The 17,900-nt window shown below is 44.9% G+C and overlaps 1 long non-coding RNA gene across 2 annotated transcripts; it reads left to right on the top strand.

Moving 5' to 3' along the window:
- Positions 1-1,286: 1,286 nt before the first annotated feature.
- On the top strand, positions 1,287-8,844 carry LOC102554609 (uncharacterized). 2 transcript variants are annotated; one of them, XR_015638709.1, is made up of 6 exons: positions 1,287-1,361; positions 1,884-1,960; positions 3,125-3,164; positions 4,396-4,538; positions 5,849-5,883; positions 8,626-8,844. It is a non-coding gene; the product is annotated as an uncharacterized LOC102554609 (long non-coding RNA). The 2 variants fall into 2 exon arrangements; XR_015638710.1 differs by lacking the exon at positions 8,626-8,844 and adding an exon at positions 5,962-6,404.
- Positions 8,845-17,900: the final 9,056 nt, after the last annotated feature.

Here is a 17,900-nt window from a genome sequence, read left to right as displayed (position 1 = left end):
AGAGAGTGTGTGATATTTGAGTCACTGACGTTTTATCTGGGTTTCATGCAACCGATTTCATGAGAAAGGAAAGAGAAAGAACTCTAACGTAAACTAAACACAAGGAAGTCAGCATACAGTCGAGGGTTAAAGAATCAACGATTCATGAGCAAATAAAGGAAGCCTGAAAGGTTTGACCCCGGAATCTATTCAAGTATATTTAGTTACATAGCCTGGTATGCATTTGTGCAAAGATATCATCTGTTTTGTATACGGATGACTTTACTTTGTACTGGAAAAACCAGAAATCTGGCTTCATGCCTTTAATTTCAACAGACAGGAGTCGGAGGCAGGAGATCGCTGGAAGTTTGAGGCTAGCCTGGGCTACATAATAAGTTCCAGTATTAGAGTGAGAACTTGACTCAAAGAGGCACAGGTCAGGGGTCAGGGGTCAGGGGTCAGGGGGTTGGGGATTGGGGTAGCACTGGAGGATTGGCTTGGCAGCGGAGAGCACTTGTTGCTCTTGCTAAGGAACTCAGTTCTGTTCCCAGCACCCACACAGTGGCTCACAGCCATCTGGTATTTTAGTGACAAGGGAGTCAACCCCTCTTCTGGGCTCCTGAGGTGACAGCCAAGCGCATCATACATGTATATACATGCAGGCAAAATGAAACACTCATTCATATAGAATAAGTAAGTCTATTTTTTCTTTTTAGAAAAAAAAGAAAAGAAGAAAATAAAAGAAAAGAAATATATCTTGTAGAGGTAGGAGGAAAAGCTTATTCATTGGCTTTTGGGTTTCATTTGTAAAAACTGCAGGATTTAAAAAGATAACAGTGGCATTTTTTTAATGCCTCTGTGTCTTTTTTTTTTTTATAATAACTCCTAGCTACTTACACAAAAATGAATTTCTACTGTGGTCGTTTGTCTTTAAATCTCCTAAAAGTGCCGTCAATATCATTTAAAGTGTGGAATTCCCTGAGGAAAATCTATTAAAGTGTCTGTATGTCACCCATGTGAATAACAGATGAATTAATTATGACCGTTGCAATTACAAGGAATAGTTAATGAAGCCATAATGACCAGATTCTGGCAGTTAATTTTCAAAGCACAGTGAGAGGGAAATGTGGCAAAAGGTCCCCGAAGAAAACACACGAAGCCTTGTGTGCTCACCTTGGGGGCAGAGTCCTTGAGGGCACCAGGCAATTGGGCCGGTGAGGATCACTCCCCTTAGGAGTCTCTTTCTCCCTGCTTCGGATGCTGACTAGGCTCACCGGAAACGGAAGCCCGGGCTACTCATTTCCTTTGACTGGCATCCCCAAGGGCACCGGTGTCTTTATTATTTTTAGGACATGGCAAGATGGTGGAAACGGAAGAACTCGGTGATTATATGATTTTTATTGAGAGAGAGAGAGAGAGAGAGAGAGAGAGAGAGAGAGAGAGGGAGGGAGGGAGGGAGGGAGGGAGGGAGGGAGGGAGAGAGAGAGAGAGAGAGAGAGAGAGAGAGAGAGAGAGAGAGAGAGAGAGAGAGAGAGAGAGAGAGAGAGAGAAGAGAGACTGGGCACAGACTACAGGGCATGCCTGGCTGGGCCTCTCCACGCCGAGAGTCCTGGTTGCTTTTCTCATTTGACAAGTGAGAAGCAGGACCGAAGAATCTCCGAGAGGCTGAAATTGTGCGTGTCTGCGATTCATTTCTATTTCACAGTCCTGAAGGGCGATTTCGAGCGGGAAAAGCAATGCTGGGCGTTTTCTAGCAGTCAGGGTTAAGGAGGGAGGCAACTGGTTGTGCTACTGGTAGCTTAGAAAAATACTATTTCTGTGGAAGCCAGAGAGGAAACTTGGGGCAAAAAATAAGGAAATGGAGAGGCTATGACCTGTGTCCTGCCATGCGCCTGTTCAAACAGACAGCACGAATACACACGGCAGGGTGGTGACGACATCCTGTGCATTTGAGGACCTGCAATGAAACCAGAAGCCTACTGTAAGTTTTCCAACTTATTAGGTCAGGTAACTGGAGTTTTTACAACAAGGAGGAAAGCGGCTCCCTTGCTAAGCCACCCTTCCTGATGTCACTCACTCACTTCCTGATAACACGGGGACAAAGGGCAGTTCAGGAGTTAAGAGTGGGCAGGGCAGGGAGGTCACCATGTGCAGAAAACCCAGAAGATCAGGTTCAATGTCACCACCCCTCTCCCCCCTGTGAATGTATTTTATTCATCTCTGTGGATGGGAATTAACCAATATCTGTCAAAAATAACAGGGGGCAGGGATCCAAAGAACACAAGAGGTCTCAGTACTTTTCTTCCTTGGTATTTTGATAGTGCTTTATCAGTACAATCTACATTTATATATTTTTTCAAGTTTTAAATCTACCTCAAGGTCATCCTAGCTGTCCAACCTCGACTGGATCACCACTACTGTATGTCAAGGGGCCTCTGCACAGAGGGCTGATTTCAGAGATCTCAGCTGAGCACTGCCTCCGAGTAACTTCTCCCCCTCCCCCTCCCTCTCCCCTCCCCCTCCCCCTCCTTTCCCCTCCCCTCTCCCTCTCCCTCCCTTCCCCCTTCCACCCCCTCTCGGCTCCTCCTGCTCCTCCTCCTTCCCCTCTTCCCCCTCCTCCCTCTCCTCTTTCTTTCCTTCTCTAAGTTTTCAAGGAAAATAATGGGTTCCAATGTGGTATTTTCACACATATGCAAAATTATATTTTATTCTAGTGCATCCCCGCCCCCATTCCCAAATGCTGACGGTGCCTTTTTTCCTTCCCTTTTGCTTTCATATCCCAAGTACCCCTCACTCTCTCTTTCTCCACCCTTCAAGATTTCTTTCTTCCCTTTCATGATCTCCTTTCTAGTTTCATGACCTCTACTTCCACACATACACGCATACGTGCACATGTGTATATATGCATACATGTTCGTATGTATAACTTAAACCTAGGTTGCACATACAAGAGAAACATGTGTCTTGGTCTTTTTGAGTCTGGTTTATTTTGTTTAACATAGTGATTTCAAAATGTATTTATTTCCCTGAAAACATCATGCCTTCATTTTTCTTTACAGCAAATAAAGTCCATTGTGTGTGTGTAGCTTGTTTTCTATATCTATACATCTGTTGTTGAACATCTGGCTTGATATTTTTTTTGCAGCTATCGTGGTAGCACATGTATAATAAGCAGAGGCGTGCAGGTATGTCTATGGTGTGTTTACCCAAGACTAGTATAGGTTGGTCAAATGGTGGTTCTAATTTTAGCTTTTTGTCTGTACCAGCAGTGTATGAGGGTTCCTTTCTCCCCTCATATCCATCGACATTTATTTGATAGAAGACATTAATATTTATTAGAAGATTCTTTTGTTTTCCGAGACAGGGTTTCTGTGTAACAGCCCTGATTGTCCTGGAATTTGCTTTGTAGAAAGGCTGGTCTTGAACTCATAGAGATCTGCCTGTTTCTGCCTCCCTAGTGCTGGGATTAAAGGAGTGTTGCCACCACAGCTGGCAGTATATAAGGTTCTCAGGGCATTCTATGTCATACACATATTGGCAACCGACTCTGGTCTGTCAATTTACCAGTACTGCTAATGGGACGATGAACTCACTGAACACCCGTGCTGGTGACATTTCTCCTGTGTCAATAGACAGCCTGCTGTATGCAAGGACTGGCGAGGGGCTAGAGAAGCCTTCGTTGTCTTGGCTGGGTTACATAGTGTGTTTAGAGAAAGCTGAGCTCCAAAAGATGAGCAAAAGGACAGGAGCTTATATGGAAAAGGAGAGTGTTCAGCCAGCATGGTAGTGGCAGCCAGCATGTTCTGAGGTCTACTATTTATAGGACAACCTTAGTAGGCATGGAGCCAGCCCTGAGCTCCGTGAACGGATATGTCAGTATCTCTGTTTAACATATTTATAACATGGAGAATGTCTATGACCATAGGAGATCGTCACAAATGTAAGAAACTTGTCCAATTTTTAAGCCAGCAGTTAGGGAATCCAACATTGAAGGAGGGTCAATCCCAAAGCTACTAGAACTACTAGATGCCAGTGTTTGGGGTTGGGGGTTACAGTGGAGCAAGGTAAAGGCAAGTCATACTGCAGGGGTTGGTGAGAGCCCAGTCAGAAAATGTCTCTTAACTAGTGACCGTTTGCTCTGCGAACACTTGAAAAATCAACCTGAGTTGTTGTCCCTTGAGGGACAGCTCAGTTGCAGAGTACTTATGAGCATGTACAAGACCCAGGGTTGAAGATCCAGCACCCAAAAGAAAAGAAAGGATTCAGAAAAATACCGAGTGCGGGGGTATAGCTCAGTGGTAGAGCATTTGACTGCAGAAAAATACCGAGTGCGTTTAAAAGGCGTTAACAACAACAATAACAACAACAACAATAACAATAACAACAACCCCTCCTCAATCTCTGTCTTTAATATAGGAAAGAAAAAGAACACAACTGAGACAAAATAGAGCTTCTAGGACTTTAGTCAAAGGCAGAAAGTGATTTAACCTTGACAGTGATGACGTCCTGAGCTGGTTCACTCTGCTGCCTCATAGGCTGCTCGCATCCTGGGTGTTACGGTAAGACTTTGTGTTGTCGGTCTGTCTGTTTTGTGTTGGAGACAGTGTCACACTCTGTAGCCCAGGTTGGCCCGGAAGTCTCATCTTGTAACCCAGACTGGCTTCAGGCTCATGGTGTTCCTCCCATCTTGGCTTCTCCCCCATCTCTAGTGCTGGGATTGCAGATGTGAGCCATCGCACCAGCCTATCCCATATCCTGTGACTCGATGATGTCCCTCAAAATCTCCAGTGTCGGTGCCCCAATGCATGAGACAACCGGGTGGTGGCAGAAATTCTAGGAGGTGGGGTTTACTGAAACTTAGGTCCTTAGGGGCATGCGCTTGAGGAATGTATGGGGACCTGGGTCCCCTCCTCTCTCTGAGCTTGTGGACCGTTAAGAAGTGAGCACCCTATACCATGATGCTATCTATGCCTCCTCACAAGCCAAAAGCTATGGTTTCGTTTGTCTGGAACATCTGAAGTCATGACTCAAACATTATTTCCTCTTTTTATTTATATTTACTCCTTTGTTTTTAAGACGCATAGCCTAGACTGGCCTCGAGCTTAAAAATCTTCCTGCTTTGGCCACCCAACGTCAAATATCTATAGCACCAGCTTTCAAGCGTGTGTCACTATACCTGGGTTCCTCTTTCTAAGTTATTTATGCCAGGTGATCTGCTAGAATATCAGAGAGCCGACAGTGTATCTGGCTTCTTGGAAGGTGGGGCCTCCCTTGTGACCCTAGTAAATTAGCCATCAGCCCTGCAGACCTTCAGAGGTTGTTGACTTCCAATATCACGTATAGGAAACCCCGTGTTTCTTACTTCAGGGATAGTCTGGGGTCCTGCACAGAACAATAACAATAGGACCCCTTGTTACCCAGCAACTCTGAGAAGCTCCACTAGGTTCGGGGTGGTAGAGCACTTGCTGCTCTTTCAGAAGAACCGTGTTTTCTTCCCAGCGCTCCCGTAGAGGCTCACAAATGTCTGTAACTCCAGTTGTAAGAAATCCAATTCCCTCTTCTGGCCTCCTCAGGCAGCAGGCAGACACTTAATGCAAAACACTCATATGTAGAAAAATAAATAAATCTTTAAAAAGACAGTAAGAGGGGTTGGGGAGGTGAGTCAGTGGTTAAGAGCACTGGCTACTCTTCCAGAGGTCCTGAGTTCAGTTCCCAGCAACCACATGGTGGCTCACAACCATCTGTAATGGGATCTGATGCCCTCTTCTGGTGTGTCTGAAGACAGCAACAGTGTACTCATATCCATAAATCAATAAATCTTTTATGAAAAGACAATAATTGTATTTTTTTTCTTTTTTCTTTTTTTCAGAGCTGGGGACCGAACCAGGGCCTTGCGCTTCCTAGGTAAGTACTCTACCACTGAGCTAAATCCCCAACCCCTTCTTTTTTTTTTTAATAATTGTATTTTTCATCATGTCTCAGGAATGAACACAGAGGGAGATGACCTAACAATGACGTGACAATAATAACAGCTGATGGGACTGAACGCCATGCGTACATTAACCCTCTGCGCTTTCCAATCGTTGTTATTTTGAACTCGCTGTGCCTGAGTTGTGCCTGGGTTGAGGGTGTAGGGTGTAGCTTACGAGTGTCCACTTTGTCCTTGTTTGCTCTTGAGTGCTGTGATAAAACACCACGACAGAAAGCAATTTGGGGAGGAAAGGCTTATTTGGCTCACCCACCTCAATCACAGCTCATCGCCGAGGGAAGACAGGACAGGAACTCCAGGCAGGAGGAGTCTGGAGACAGTAAGTGATAGAGACCGTGGAGAAACAGTTCGATATTAAGGTTTCTTCTTCCCAGGTGACCCTAGTTCGTATCAAACTGACAAAACAAACAAACAAAATAAATCTCTTCTCCTCAAAGAAAGTGACTTTCTCTTCCCTGGTAGCCATCAACTATCAATAGCTCTTCAGCCAGGAGTCAGGCCTCAGCCACCCTTCCCCCTCCGTGGTGGAATGAATCTTTTCTTTAAAAAAAGACTTATTGGGAATTGATGGGAGGAGAGGCCTTTGGTCGTGCCACAGCTCCACGTCCCAGTATAGGAAGATGTCAGAGTGGGGAGGTGGGAGGGAGTGGTGGGTGGGTGGGGTAGAACCCTCAAAGAAGCGGGGGGGGGGTGCGGGGGGGGGCAGCGGGGGGGGGCGTGTGGGCGTGGGTAGGGATGGGATAGCAGGTTTCTGGAGGGGAAACCTGGGAAGGAAAGAACATTTAAAATGTAAATTTAAAAACTCCAATGAAGGAAAAGAGTTCCTACCTCAGAGGGGGAAAAAAGACATTTTTATTTTATGTGTATAGGTCTATTTAGTGCCCTTGAAGCCACTGAATTTTCTCAATCTGGAGTTAAAGGAGGTCATGAGCTGCCTTGTCGGTGCTGGAAATGAAACCTGGATCCTCTGGAAGAGCATCCAGTGCTCCTAACCACCGAGCCGTCTCTCCAGTCCTCTACTTTGTTTTTCTGTTTTGTTTTTTTTAAACCTTACTTTACGTGTATGAGTGTTTTGCCTGAATGTGTAGACATGCACTATATGTGTACAGGAGTCCACATAGGTCAGAAGAGGGCATCAGGGGCTGGGGAGATGGCTCAATGGTTAAGAGCACTGATTGCTCTCCCAGAGGTCGGGAGTTCAATTCCCAGCAACCACATGGTGGCTCACAACTTGTAATTTGATCTGATGCCCTCTTCTGGTGTGTCTGGAGATAGCTACAGTGACCTCATATAACTAAAACAAACAAATCTTAAAAAGGAGGAGGAGGAAGGAGGAGGAAGAGGAAGAAGAAGAAGAGGAAGAGGAAGAAGAAGGAGGAGGGAGGAAGGAGGAGGAGGAAGAGGAGGAAGAAGAAGAGAAAGGAGGAGGAAGAGGAGGAGGAGGAGGAGGTAGAATCAACTAATGGAAGGTGGAATTACTAATGTCTGTGAGCTGTCATGTAGGAGCTGGGAACCAAGTTTGGTTTCTCTGCAAGAATGAGTGTTCTTCACCATGGATCCATTTCTCCAGCAACTGTGCAGATTTCTGTCTTGTTTTGTGTTTGAGACAGGCTTTCTCTGCAGGTTGGGACTTGCAAACCAGGCTGGCCTGGAACTCAGAGATCCACCTGCCTCTGCGTCTCTAGTCCTGGGACTATGAAAGGCATGCACCACCACCGCCTAGCCATTTGTACCCTTCTAAGAACAAAAATACTATGCTTTACAGGGAGAAGATTTTAAAACTAAATTATTGAACCTGTCTGGGGTCTAATTATGCTATTTATAAGACGTTCTGTTTTATCTCCATCAAGGGCTGGATCTAAGAGACATTTTGATGTAGACCTATGAAGCAGTCAGACTTTCTTAGTGGTTAATTACATAGCAGGCATGCTGTAAACAAAAGCTGGTTCAAAAAGGCAGCTGATGCCACTTGTCATCGAGCTAGGGAGACAGAGTAAGGAGGACAATGATGACAAAGATGATGTCACTCCTGGAGAGAGCTCATTGCACCCCTGGGGCCCCACCAAGCCTTCTGCATGAGTGATCTCCCATCACCCTCATGGCTCTTCTACTCGTCAGGACAAGGGGCTCAGGACAGAAGAGATTAAGTCATTTGCTTAATATCTCATAGTGGGGAACTGTACCCCTGGAATCTGGACATGGCCTGACTCTGAGACCATTACATTTGGTTTAGCCTCAGGAAATCAAGCCGCACACCAACAAACACTGCAGGCCACGTCGTACAGACAAGCAAAGAGCCAGTCAGGAGCAACTGTGCTAGAAGAATGGACTACAACAGTACACTTAGTTTTCATTTTATTATTATTTTTTATTTATTTTATGTATACGAGTACAGTGTAGCTGTCTTCAGACACACCAGAAGAGGTGGTTGTGAGCCACCATGTGGTTGCTGGGAATTGAACTCAGGACCTCTGGAAGAATAGCCATTGCTCTTAACCTCTGAGCTATTTCTCTAGCCCTTATTATTATTTTTAATATGCGGCCTTTCTGTCTAGGGCTATCATCTTTTAGACCAACTACTAGAACGTAGCCATAGAGATGTGAATTTCTGATTCTAAGCACCATAATAAATTCTGTATGTTTATTTTTTTTCATAGAATTACCAAGTTGGACAGAATATTATTCTACTGACAGCTGTCACTTGGCCGATTTTAAAATCTTCCTCATTGTATGTCTGTTACGGGGACTGGGCACGTGGTGTATTACAAGGACACCCAGCAAATCTTCAACATCATCTGAACAGTGGTTCTCAGCCTTCCTGATGCTTTGACCCTTCAATACAGTTCCTCACATCGTGATGACTCCCAACCAGAAAATCGTTTTTGTCTCTACTTCATCACTGCAGTTTTGCTACTGTTATAAATCATTATGTAAATATGTGATATGCAGGAAATCTGATATGTGACCCCTGTGAAAGGGTCATTTGACCCCCAAATGGGTCGCAACCCCCGGGGTGTAAGCCACTGGTGTAGGAGCACAAATAACCACTGAAGGCCCTTGATTTGGTTTTTCTTTTGTGTAAGCCAGTGGCTGATTCCGCATGCAGAGCTCAAGGAGGGTTTGTAACGAAGTTTTCCCCTTCTACACTTGTTTCCCAGATTCTCAGTTCCTCTTTCAAGGGTACACGGTGTGGATCGGGTGTCACTCCATGTTTTACGTACATCTAAGCTGCATTTGTGACACTGATCTCACTCAGCCCTATTAAAAATTTCGGAATGTACCAGGCACACTTTAGATTTGCTTCTCTCTCTCTCTGTCTCTCTCTCTCGTCTCTGTCTCTTTCTCTCTCTGTCTCTCTATCTCTCTCTCTCTGTCTTGTCTCTCTCTCTCTGTCTCTCTCTGTCTCTCTGTCTCTCTGTCTCTCTCTCTTGTCTCTGTCTCTCTGTCTCTCTCTCTGTCTCTCTCTCTGTCTCTGTCTCTCTCTCTCTCAATGGCAGTTTGATAATTCATCTAACTAATTTTCTGGTTGACATACATAGCCATTTCTACAGCAATCAGTATTTTTATAGGGAAAAAAACTCCTGCTGTTGGAATTGCTGGGTCACTTCGGAAGTGTCAGATTTCCCCGGATGCTTTCCGTAGACGCAGCACTACCTGAGTTGCCCCCAGCAGGGCGCTTTGGTACCTACATCCCACTCTACCCACAGCGCCACACATTTTCTGTCCTGTATCACCGGGGTAGCAGAACACAAGTAGCTCGGATAGTTGTGAGTTGCATTTCTCTTCCGGTGAGTGACACTGTTTCTTGGCAGAGCTGACTCTGCAGTCTAGCAGTCAGAGCGAGGCCAGGAGGAGCGCACAGCTCAGAGTAATTAAGGGACTTGTCCAAGGGTACAAGAGACACAGAGGCAGGGCAAAGGCAGAAGTCTTTCTTTTTGTGGATTACCTGGATCTTGAAATCTAGCATTTAAGAGCCTGAGGCAGGATGTTATTAGTTCAACGCCTTCCTAGGTTATACAGTGAGACTTTGTCTAAAAAAAAAAAAAAAATCAAGCACAGGTGATGTGCTCGTTCAAGTAGGTAAAGACAGCCCGAGTCAGTCCCCAAGATCCACAAGGTGGGAGGAGGAACCAACTCCTAACAGTTGTCCTCTGACCTTCTTCATGTGCACACACACTTCATGAATAAATGAAAATTTAAATAACGTTTAAGTAAATCAAACAAGAAAATACATTCTTCTGAGGTCACACATTTTACTCATTTAAAACGTGTAAGTTATGGGGTAGAGAAATGGCTCCCCATAAATTAAGTTAAGCTAGGTTAAGCTCCTGTTCTTCTAAAGAACTTGAGTCTGGTTCCCAGCGCCAACTCTGTCAGCACAGAACTCCAGTTCTAGGAGACTCCATGCTCTCTTCTGGTCTACTTAGACATTCACATACACACGTTATATACATATATATATATATATAGATAGATAGATATAGATATAGATATATAGATATAGATATACACACACATACACATGCATGGAAATAATCATAACAATAAAAAATTAAATATATGAATCAGAGGGCTAGAAAGATATTTCACTAATTAGAAGTTCTCCCTGATGCCAGAGGACCAGGGTTTGGCTCCTGGCATCTGTTTTGGGTGGCTCACAATTGCTTCTAATTCTAGCTCCAAGGGGTCAGACACCCTCTTCTGGCCTTTGAGGGTAACCACATGGAAAACACATGCACATACACAACTAAAAAAGTAAATAAATTTTAAAAAATGTTTAAATATACGAATCGTGTTGGTAAGTGGAGCTCAGTGATATGGCATGAATTTTGCATTGCTAGGGGTTTCTTAGTTTGGTTCCCAGCACCATAAAATACATACATATGTATACATGTACCCATGCATACATACATACATACATACATACATACACACACACATACATACATACATACAGTTCAGTTACTAAATACCTACCATGAATCAGCACAATTTGGATGAAGCGTTGAGGATACATTATGGAAAAAACATAAAGATTCTGCAGCCTATGCTGACTCTCTTGTGCGGAAAGTAAGCAATAAAAACATGGCAGGTGACTTGAAGTTTATCACACAGACCCACTTCCCTTTGAAGATAAATACGGACAAACCAGAACAGTCCAGAGGAGAATGTAAATGTCCAGTTACCTTCTTTAGGAATTAAGATAAATCTAAGCAAGGCATAGAGAATATGGTGGTCTGCTAGAACCAGGTCTGGATTCTTAATCCACATCGTCCTACAAATTCCCAGGACACCCTCAGAAGTCACCTCAAGTTAGTGTTCTCCAGGAGTCCCTGTAGTCGCTTCTCAGGAATTCAAGTTTGTTTGCAGAATACACCATCCCAGTAGAGGCCCAATAAAGGCTCTAGAGAACTGGTTGTGGCCTAGTAAAGTTCTTTCTAGAGAACTGGTTGTGCCCCGCTTCAAGAAAGTAGCTATGTCCTTAGGTAAGTGATCTCTAGGACTGAGTCCTGCTCTTTGTATGTTGAGAGGAGCCTCTCCCCTATGTATCTAGGTGCCCCGGGTTTAAAGCATAGCTCCTTTTGTTTTCTTTTCTTTTTTGAGACAGGGTTTCTCTGTGTAACCCCGGATGTCCCGGAACTTGCTCTGTAGACGAGTCAAGTGCCACCACGGCCTGATATGCATAGCTCTCAATGTTATATGCAAATATTTGACTACGATTGCACTTTTCAGAAAGTGAGACTTGGACATTTTACAACCTAATCCTTGGGACTCGGATCTACGGAGCTGCAGCGCGCTGGGCTTTTGTCCGAGGTTCTGCAGGGTTTCCAAATAGCATCTCACCCTTCTCCCACAGCCGAAGTCACTTTTCCCTTTCCACGATGCAACAGACAGCTGGGTCATCAATCCCTCAATGCAAACGTTTCTAACGACCGGGACATGTTTGTGCAGTCCTTGATGCATCCAGCCTTTTTCTAACACAAAATGTACACAGGTACTGTGTTCCGGTCCATCTGCTTTCAAATTCCAAAGGGAACCAGCCAGCGCCTAGGAGAAAAGGCTAAAGCAGAAAGACTATGCAAATGAGCACAGGACCGGAAGGTGAGACCTCAGGGTCTCTCAGGGCTGAGCTGTAAACCTCCTGACCCAGCCTCCCCCTGAGGTCCCGGTTACTCTACAGGTTATTTTTCTCAGTTATTGTGAAGTGATAATGTGCTCCCCATATGAAATTCATATCATTTGTGTTTGGCCTCCTTTGCCACTTAAGGGTTGCGAGGGGCACCATTTTAAAATTAATTTGCTGGGTGTTCGGTCTATCTGTGAGGAGCAGGAGGAAGCAGTCCCGTCCGAGTATTTATCAGACACATGCCGCCCATCTGCCAGAGCTAGGTCGAGGAGGATTTGCTGTTAATCCTTCAGACCCATCTGTAGGGGGTTCAAAATGCTGACCAGGAAGCTAGACGAGATGAGGTTTATTTAATTAGAAAAAACGACTCTGGGGGTTACTAGGAATCACTCTGAAGGAGGAAGGGTTTTGGGCCACATCATTCCTGTTGGGTGGGGGCAGGTCAAAACGAGGAGAGTACAGAGATTGTCGTGTTGTGGTTTGTTTTGGTTTAAGTGGTGAGGCCTAGATGGGGGAGAGGCTTTCCTTCTGGGTTATATGTGAGCCTGAAGCGACTGCAGCACTAGGGCGTGTCACAGGAAGCTGCTGTGTGAGAAGCTACATGAGCAAGCCAGTGCCAGCAGCGACTGGATGGAACCTGCAACCCTGAACGCTGACTAAAACCAGGAAGGCTGCTGAACCGAACCAGGCAGGCCTCTGAACTGGGGGCTTTCAAGGCTAACCCACCTAAGGTTGAAAGCAGTCGGGTCAAACCTCCCTCTTAGTCCTAAAAATTCATCACGAGTTTCTTATAACTGGTATTTAGGGCCATTTGAGAATGATTCTTTTTGAGGTAAGGGAAAGAGCAAAATTGCATTTAAAATTTCTTCCAATGGGGGCAAAAATGACATTTGCTCAAAACAAAATATCCAGCAATGGTGCCTTTCCTTTTGTATGTGAAACTGCTATTAGCATAATCGGTTTCTGCAGGACTACCGTTTAGGACAACCGAGCAGGGAAATCATGTGCCCTCTCCGGCCTCTGATGGTTAGTCCTGGCATGATACACATTCAAGGATGCTGAGGTAAATGGTCCCCTGTCCACCTCAGGCTCTCTGAAATGGTGTCCCTGTTGCTACACGGATTCCTGGACACTGGTCACCTATGGACCACAGTTTTGAGACCGTCTCTTTTCCAGGGTTATTGTCCAGGGACAAAAGCTCACCGTGCGGAGTAGGCAATCCCTAAAAGTGATTACTTACTAGAAGAAACTTTACATTTCTTCCATAAATTGTCAACCATTCTGAGGAGCAGGTAGTCTCAGACTAATCTCCCCATTCCTACTCCTATTCCAACATAACCCCACCTCTCCCTCACAACAGGGGACGCATGGTTTGAGGCAGCAGAATCTCCCCATCACCACAGCCTGCTTGTCCCATTTCTACCAGACAGAGGCTACAATGGCATGCAAGACAACAGCAGAAACAAAGCCCCGAAAGTTCTTCTGGTTGCTGAAAATAAAATAAAATGTAAGTGTGTAAAAGGGAAGGGTCTCCCTCAGCAGTAACTGTTCTGTTTTCCCTGTTCAGTAGGTGAACCATGTTTCTCTCCGGGAAGGAACGTCTATCTTATCCCTCAACAAAACCTCTGAGCTTCAATACCTAGAAGCTGATGGCTTATCTGACATTTGAAGGAGATTCCAAAATGTCTCCTCCACAACTCCTAAGGAATGTGGTATTTAGCCAGGTGTGGAGTTCAGGCCTCAACTCCTGTCACTTATGGGGCTGAGGCAAGACAAGTATGATGTCAAGGCTAACGTCAATCCCAAAGATCCCAGAGGAAGACTGCCAACCTAAATCACCATGTTCAAACTAGTTAAAGCAATACTGAAAAAACGAAAAACAAAACAACAAAACCCGGGGTTGGGGATTTAGCTCAGCGGTAGAGCGCTTGCCTAGCGAGCACAAGGCCCTGGGTTCGGTCCCCTGCTCTGAAAAAAAAAAAAAGAAAAAACAAACAAACAAACAAACAAAAAACAAAAAAAAAACAAAACCCGTCTCTTCCTAAAACCCAAGTTCAAAGTTCAAGGTAGTCAGAATGATCTTTTGGAACAAGGTAAGGCTGCTCGACGGTTAAAAACCACATTTTAAAACAAAGGTGTGGTGGCTGTTTTCTGGAGCTGGCAGCATAGAACCATTTATAGTCAAGGTTACAGGTGAGCCCAGTCCTTGAGAAATAGATTTAATTACAAGCAGAAATGAACCTAGTTTGTCTTTCTTATAAGATGGCTTCCGAAGCCAAAATGGAGGCAGGCTCCTCACTACTGGAGCTAAATAACAAGGCTTTGGGGTAAAAGAGCACAGACAATTCCTTACTAAAGACAGTAAAGACTCTCGTAAACGGAAAACACACACACGCACACACACACACACACACACACACACACACACACACACACAGAGAGAGAGAGAGAGAGAGAGAGAGAGAGAGAGAGAGAGAGAGATCATTAAAATTTTTTGAAAAACTGTTTTTAAAGCAAGGGCAGCAGTAGCAATAATAACAACAAAATAAGACAACACGCGAGGCAGAACCAGGCATGGTGCTGCATGTTTTTAATCCCAGCACTTGGGAGGCAGAGGCTGGCAGATCTCAGAGTTCGAGGCCAACCTGGTCTACAGGGAGAATTCTAGGACAACCAGGACTGGAGAGACGCCCTAGCTGGAAAAAACACTACCATCGCACAGCCACCACCACCAACAAAACAGACAGACAACCATCCTCTTCCACCAGAAGCCCATGGCCTCGTCGTGGTGTTCTGTAGTCTGGCTTTCGGGGTCTGTGTCAGGCTGTGAAGGCTTTTTCACTTTGCATACTACCATGTCTGGTGGGTGTCCTGGATTTACAGAAGATAGCCTGTGTCTGGAATGGGCTTCCAGAAGCATCGCGTCCTGAAGGTTGGTAAGGTTTGTGCAGGTTTCCCCCAAATGCTGCCTCCTAGCTGTCTTCATTAGAGTCTCACAACAGTTCCCTGAGGTCAAAACACCCACTTTTCTTTTCTTCATTTTTGTGTATCTGGGGCAGCGTCTCCTTTTGTAGTCTATGCTGGCCTTGAATTTGTAATTCTCCTGCCTCAGCCTCCTGCGTGCTGGGATTATAGGTGTATGCACCGCACTGGGTTAACACCATGAACTTTAGAAAGCGAAGGGCTATGCTGTGCCCCAGTTCCTCTCCTCTCACGTGAGAGCACCTGCTGTGGGCTTCTGTGGCAGCGAGACCTTCCTCTGTCTCAGGCCCACACCTGTCTCCTGTGTCCTATTCACTTCTAAGTGGGTTCTTTGTCTCCACTATCTTGCCTCTAAGATTTATTTTTCCTTAGGTGGTAACTGGTGTTTCCTGGCCAGAGTTATTTCTGATTTTTATTCTTGATAACACTCCAACTTTATGTTTAATTTACATTTAATTTTTTTAGTTGGGGGTGGGTGGGTGGGTGTCTCACTATGTAGTCCTGGCTGGCCTAAAACTCACAGTACCTTTTGCTTCCTGAGTGTAGGGATTAAAAATGCTCACCACCATACCCACTACTCCCTGCGTTTGAACTTCGAAAACCAGCAGAGCGTTCATTTATTCTGGGGTAGCAGTTAAGAGCTCTGGGACCAGGCTCTTGGGGTTCCCGTTTTGGTCTGCCACTTACTGGCCCTGTGTGTTGAGCTTCCTAAACCTCTGAAAAGCAGAGGACATAGTATAATGAGAGGATAAGTTCACAGCTTATTGTGAAGATTACACATGACCACACATGTAAAGAAATTAGCTCGGTGACAAGAGTGGCGTACATGTTATTAAAAAAAGGTTAAAAAGCATTCGTTTCACAGATATTTCGTGTTTTATTTCGTTTTTGAGATTATATCATTTTTGTCTTTCCTTTTCTCCCATCAAAGTTTCCTATACATCCCTCTTTGCTTTCTTTTTAATTCATGACCTCTATCACTAATTGTCATTACACGCACATATGTACATGCATGTACACATATGTCCCTAAATATAAGCTGCTCAGCGTGTACAATGTTACTCCTAGGTGTGTCTTCAGGGCTGACAAATTGGCGTGCTCTTCCCTGGACAAGACTATTTCTCCTGCTTTCAGTGTCCCTTGGTTGCCTGTAGTTCTTTGTGAAGGGTTGAGGTCTTATGCCTGTCTCCCCCCAACCCCCTACACACACACACACGGCCTCAGTGCAAACTCCCGCTCCTCTGGCTTTTACTATCTCTCCACTTCCCCATCCAAAATGTCCCCTGAGCCTTAAGCGTGGGAGTGTTTTTTAAGTATAACCATTGGTAATGGGCTCCACAGCTCTGCATTTTGATTGGTTGTGGTTTTCTGTAATGGTCTCCATTGGTTGTGAAGAGAAGTTTCCTTTGCAACAGGAAAGGAGAGAAGCCTACACTTACCATGGGTATGAGGACAAACACTTAGAGTGGAGTTAGGGATTGGGCTGGTTTAGTCCAGTGGCAGTTGTACGTGGCTTCTCCAGCCTTGATAGTTGACTAGAATTCCAATAAGCCGGGTATGACTTCCTTTGTATCAAGTGGGCCACAAATACATCATAAGAACCATGCTAATTGAGACTGATATCAGCCAAGTAACAGACTGGGTGCTGCGTTCTCCTGAGGCCCACAGTCAACAGTAAACCTGTTACCTTTAGCAAGACACAATAAAGTCCATCTATGGCATTTGATGAGTGCTGTTGCCCTCTTGGTCACTCCTTTTGCTAACAACAGCCAACAAATGCAGTGCAAACTTATATTTGGTTATTTAACGCTGGCCACTACTCTGAGCACTTAAGATGCACGAATTGGGGTAATTCCTGTGGTAACCCTCTGAGGCAGGCGCTATTATTCTCGTTTTATAGGGGAGGAGATTGAGATCCAGGGAGGGAACGGAATCTGTTTAAGATCACACAGGCTTCAGTCCAGCGGTGTGGAGCAGCTCAGCTCGTGCTGTAGGCAGAATCGTACTGGCTACGGATAACTCTGAATAAGGAAGGAGCTCTCATTCCCTCGGATTTGCTTGTCTCAAGGAAGGTGTGGTGGGTTTAGACCTATAGTCCCTGCACTTGGGAGTTTGAGCCCAGCCACACCTATCAAATGAGTTTCAAATCAGACTCTGTCTATGAATAAATAAATAAGCAAACAAACAAAAAAATAAGTTAAATGAAGAGTAAATAGGGACTGAGGATATAACTCAGTTGGCCCAGCGATTGCTTGGCACTTACAAAGCCTTGGGTTCTATCTCTGGTACTGACTATAATGGCAGACTCCTGAAATCCTAGCACACAGAGGGTGGAGACAGGAGTTTAAGGCCTGTTTTTACTATAGGAGACTTTGTTTTCATAAAAACAAACCCCCCTTCCTTCATAAAAGACTTTATTCGGGGTTGGGGATTTAGTTCAGTGGTAGAGCACTTGCCTAGCAAGCGCAAGGCCCTGGGTTCGGTCCCCAGCTCCGAAAAAAAGAAAAAAGAAAAAAAAAAGACTTTATTCAATATCGCTTCCATAACCCCAGCTCCTGACCCCTTAATTATCATTTCCACAGCCTTTTTAGCCTTGCCCCTTGTTGTTGGACAGCATTGACTTTTTTTTCTGCTCAGTAGGTGGAAGTCTGTCAGAGCAGATTGTATTTCTTTCGTTAAAAATCTTACTTATCTTTATTTATGTGGATGTGTGTGCTTTCCTGTCTGTATGTGTACCATGTGAATGCAGACACCATGGGAGGCCAGAAGAGGGCACCAGAGGCCCAGGAACTGGAGTTTTAAGTGGTTGTGAGCCTTTCAAGG

Source organism: Rattus norvegicus, chromosome 15, assembly GCF_021556685.1.
Source record: "Rattus norvegicus strain SHRSP/BbbUtx chromosome 15, alternate assembly SHRSP_T2T, whole genome shotgun sequence".
In the NCBI taxonomy this organism is placed as follows: Eukaryota; Metazoa; Chordata; class Mammalia; order Rodentia; family Muridae; genus Rattus; species Rattus norvegicus.
The sequence above is the reverse complement of the archived record's forward strand: the minus strand, read 5'-3'. Positions and strand labels throughout refer to the sequence as shown.